This window comes from Lupinus angustifolius, chromosome LG11, assembly GCF_001865875.1.
Source record: "Lupinus angustifolius cultivar Tanjil chromosome LG11, LupAngTanjil_v1.0, whole genome shotgun sequence".
Taxonomy (NCBI): domain Eukaryota; kingdom Viridiplantae; phylum Streptophyta; class Magnoliopsida; order Fabales; family Fabaceae; genus Lupinus; species Lupinus angustifolius.
Window position 1 is genome coordinate 18000816 of NC_032019.1, and position 5633 is coordinate 18006448.

Genomic DNA, 5633 nt, shown 5'->3' on the forward strand with positions numbered 1-5633 from the left:
CATAACCACTTGGCTTTGAAGTAACAAGTCAATAACAGAAGATCTACAAACTCAACAAGGCACTCTATGGGCTAAAACAAGCCCATGGGGCATGGAATAAGAGAATAGTCAGCTTCCTAGTGAAACAAGGACTCCTTAGATGCACAAGTGAACATCGAATCTACACCAAAAATACACCAGCTGAAGCATCAATCAAGATCTATTTGTATGTAGATGACCAACTAATCACTAGTTCCAGGGATGAAGAAATTGAAAGTATAAAGAACAAACTCAATTTGGAGTTTGAAATGTCTGATCTAGGTTCATTCTCCTACTTCCTAGGAATTGAATTCACAAGAACAGCAAAAGGCATACTCATGCATCAGAGAAAGTATACAAAAGATGTGCTTGAAAGGTTTAACATGATGAATTGCAACTCATCTACTGTTAGGATATAAGGTATGCCCAAGAACCAATCTGCCTGATTTATAATAATAAAGTTGTATTTATTATTATCTCGTTATCATATTTATTGTTTGTCAAAATAATTAATATGAAAAGTCATTGATTAAAATTAGAGACTTATTATTATAATAGAGATTATAATAATGAGAAATAAATCTTTTATAATTTTAATCTAAATAGTTCTTGTTCATAGGATTATTGAGTTTAGGACACCATTAATCCAAATAGATCAATATATGTATTAGATAAAGATTAATAGATCTCATTTATTAAACTACACATATAAATGGTGCATATAGAGATATGACCATTGAACTGACTCAAAGGAGAATTCCTAATGGTTAATATATTACATTTGAATTGTCAATAGGATATTCTTATGAAGAAATATATATTTTCCTTAGACTTGAGATTATCATAGTAATTAACAAGTTATTTATTATATTTTGATATCGGACACCTAATGTCTTATGATGTTAGTTGAATGATTATTGGGTATAATTAAATCCTTGTAGGATTAATTATTAATCAATAGAGAATCCATCAACTCATGGTAATGAGTTTGAGATCTATAGAAATAAAGACATTGGCCAAAGGGAATTGAATGAATGAAGAAATGAGTTTCTTAAGTCATTCACTATGAGTTAACTTATTAGAATTTGACAATTATACCATATTCTAGAGTTAACATAGAGTTGTAAAGATGGAAGGAAATAATATAATAATCTTCTAATGGTTCTAAAGTAAAAGATATTACTTCATTTCTATCCGGTCGTTAAGGAGTGTAGCTAGATGCCAACATTGATTAGTAAATTAATGAGTTAACTTACTATCGGTTTAGTAATGAACCTACGGGGTCACACACTAATGAGTGTTTTGATTTTGTTGGACGAGAAAATATTGATTAAATTAAATAGTTTAATTTATATATTTTCTTTTAAGTGAAATATTATTGTATTTTTTGCTAGCACCAAAAATAAAATAATATCATTTAGTCATCTATAATATATAATTAAGTGAGACTTAATTTATATATTTCAATGAGTTGTTTAAATTAGAAAAACTAATAAGATTAGTTGATTTTTTTTAAACATTTAAAATAAAATAAAAAACCCAAGTGTAGTGGGGTTGGTTGCGGAAAGAAAGCAACTAAAAAAGGCTGAAATGGTTTTGGTTTTATCTATAATAATAACAAAAGGTAAAAGCCAAGGTGTGAGTAACGTACTGCATAAACAGAAGAAAACTTGTTCTCTTCTTTAGTTCTTTGGCTTTTCTTTTCTTTGGTTTTGAAACATTGAAATATAATTTAGGTTGATTTCTCGGTTCCACGGATCAAGTGTTGATACAATAAGGACCAGTCTCGGTGTGGATACACGTGTAGGACCTTCATACGTTTGAAGGAGAAAATTTTCTGAAGTCATCACAATCTCCTGAGGTATTTTATGTAAAAGTTTTTTGCCTCAATGTTACCTGATATGCATATTTTAACACAAATAGATCCATAATTTTCTGTTGTGCATGTTAGGAACACGCATGTTAACCTTCATCTACAATATCAATGGAAACAGGAAACACCTTGTGTAAAGGAGATCCTGAAGAAGGTACAGTGGATCCAACTCTCTATAGACAAATGATAGGCTCATTTAGGTACATATGCAATTCAAGGCCAGATATCACCTATAGTGTAAGCCTAGTTAGTAGATACATGGAGAGACCTAATCATACTCACATGGCTGCAATAAAGAGAGTTCTTAGATACCTAAAAGGAAGCTTGGATTATAGAGTATTTTGCCTGCTCACGGTGACAAGAATACAGGAAAAATGTAGGGCTACACAAATGCAGATTGGTGTGGTGACAAAGATGAAAAGAAAAACACTACATGTTACCTCTTTAAGTTTGATGAAGCACCTATAAGATGGAGTTCACAAAAACATAATGGGGTGGCTCTCTCATCATGTGAATTTGAGTACATTGCAACATGTCTAGATGGCTGCCAAGCATTTTGGCTACAAACTCTAAAAGAAATTGGAATGAGCCAATAAGACTCTATATTGTTGTTTGTAGACAACAAATCAGAAATAAGTTTGGCAAAGAATCCTATAGCTCATGGAAGAAGCAAGCACATAGAGACTAAGTACCATTTTCTAAGGGATCAAGTAGAGAAAGGAAATCTGAGACTATAATATTGCAAAACTGAAAATCAGCTTGTTGATATCCTCACAAAGCCACCGAAGAGGACCAACTTTGAAATTCAAAGAAGGAAATTGGGCATGCTTGACTTAGCTAGTATGAATTAAGGGAGAGTGTTGAGAATAATGTAATTCATTAGCTAGTTAATCGATTAGAAGTAGTTTCGTTAATCAATTAATAGATTGTATAATTGATTAAATTGTCTGTTATTTCTATTATAAAACATTGTAGCTGAAATAAAGAAAGGCGCAAAGTATTATTCAATCTCTCCCTCTTCTTACATCTCACCCGATAATCGATTACCAACATCTTAATCGATTAAGTTCAATCTTTCTTCCTTTTCTTCCTTTTCTTCCAACAACATCCTCTACATTAATGAAGAGAGTGTTTATTTCTCCTTTTGTTTCTAATGGTAAAAATATAATTTCATTATAATTAAAATGATAAATATGTCATTGAAAATTGCATTTCCCTTTTTTTTGAAGCATTTGTCTATCCATTAATAAAGAGGATCCTAACTCCTACCAAAAGTACTATCTTGCCTTTTGAGCTTTGTAATTATTTCTCCCAACAAGTGTCACTTCATAATCAAATCTTTGACCTTTTCATTTTTTCTGGAATCTAGCAAGACGTTATACCACTAAACCACCACCTTCTTAGTAACACATATAAGAAGTTTAGAATGAAACATAACATTAATGTTATGAAACATAATTATTGTGGAAATAGCATGAATAATACCTCCATTCATTGATTTTCTAAGTGCCCATAAGGACCACTTTTATACAAGAAAAACCAAGTTGCTTGTGAAGCAAGCAATTGGAAAAACAGAAAAATAACAACACTTGCCCCAACTAACTTTTAACTAACTTCGCCTCAAATGATTAAAAAGGTCATAGCCAAAAGAATGCTTATGTAAAGTATCAAAATCAAGGTGAAATCTAAATATGATCCAAAGGTCAAGATTGGTGCGCCAATTATATTTCTGACCCATGCCTGGTGCATCTGGTGCAGGGCTTGGTGCATTTGGTGTAGGGCTACAAGCCAAATCTGGTGCGCCAAGCTGATGCGTCAAGCTGATGCGCCTAGGCCAGGTCTGATGCATCACTGCCATAGGCCAAATCTGGTGCGCCAAGTTGGTGCGCTCAGGCCATGTCCGATGCGCCAAGCTGATGCACCCAGACCAGGTCTGATGTGTTGCTGACCAGGTCTGATGCATCAAGCTAATGCAGGTGTGCCAAGGCTGGATGCGCCTAGACTAGGTCTGATGCACCATAATTCCTTGGTCATAGTCTAGGCCACAAATCAGCCTTCCTTGGTCACGAGCCAGAGTTCCTCAGTCAAAGGCAAAAAAACTCTCGGTCAGTATTCATGCTAACATGGTTACCTTTAATCCCCCCCCCCCCACCACCCCGTCCCGCAAGTTGGAGAGTAGATATCAACTATCCCAAGCTTGGAGAGTAAGTATTGAAATGGAGTGGGATCCAATGCTTTAGTTAAAATAACTGCAACCTGTTTAAAAGTGGAGATAGACAACAAATGGAGAAGTTTGGAGCGCAATCTCTCCCTAACCACATGACAATCAATGTCAATTTGTTTGGTTCTTTCATGGAACACTGAATTTGCAGCTATATATCTAGCTGAATCATTATCACAATAGAGAAGAGCAGGTTGTATGAAAGGAACTTTAAAATTCTCAAGCAAGTAAGTCAACCATTGAATTTCACAAGAGGTAAAAGCCAAAGCACGATACTCAGCCTCTAAAGATGACCTAGCCATTGTGTTCTGCTTCTTGGCTTTCTAAGAGACAAGGTAGTCTCCTAAGAAGACACAACACCTGTGATGGATTTCCTAGAATTTATGCAGGCAGCCTAACCAGAGTCACTAAAAGCTTTTAATTTTAAAACAGAGGAATTGGGATAGTATAAGCCCTGACCAAGGCTCCCCTTGATATACCTAAGCACTCTGCAGAGGGCTTTATAATTCAGATTAGTAGGTTGAGCCATGAATTGGCTTAGTTGTTGGGCAACAAATCCAATATCAGGTCTAGTGTTGGTCAAATATAGCAATCTTCCCACAAGTCTTCTATAAAGACTCTCGTCAATGTAGCTAGAGGAGTCATCTTTGTGTAGCCTGGTAGTTTTGACTATGGGAGTGGGCACAACTTTAGAGTCTAGAAATTATGTGTCATTAAGTATGTCCAGGGCATACTTTCTCTGGAAAATGATTATGCCATTCTTAGCTCTAGAAATCTCATGTCTTGTGAAGTATTTAAGAGATCATAGGTCCTTAATCTTGAATTTGTAATTTAAGCATTTCTTAACTCTGTTTATCTCAATCTTATTGTTTCCTGCCAAAACTAAATCATCCACATAAACAAGTAAGGTTGTGAAGGCTTTGCCATCATTCTTAGTTAAGAGGGAATGGTTGTGGTGAGATTGAGTGTATCCTAAGCTAATGAGTCACTCTGAGCTTGGTATACCATTGCCTTCCTACTTGTTTGAGGCCATACAAAGATTTCCTTAGTTTGCAAACTTTGTTGCGTTTATTGCAGGTGACACCTAGAGGTATGTTCATGTATACATCTTCATCAAGGTCACCATGTAAGAATGCATTGTTGACATCTAATTGATGCAGCATCCAGTTTTGGCAAGAAGCAATGGCCAATAGTAATCTAATTGTTGTTAACTTGACAACATGAGCAAATGTGTCAAAGAAGTCAATACCCTTATTTTGGGTGTACCATTTTGTCACTAGCCTAGCTTTGTATCTCTCTATATTTTCATCAGACTTGTATTTGATCTTATAGACCCACTTACATCCTAAAGGCTTTTTGTCATTAGGGAGATCATCTATGTCCCAGGTGTTGTTTATCTCTAAGGCATTAAGTTCCTCCTGCACAGCCTTGATCCAGTGTTCAGACTTTATGGCTTCATTATAGGTTTTTGGCTCATTGTTGGCAGTTATGCTTAAGACATACGAGATATGGCTTTGAGAC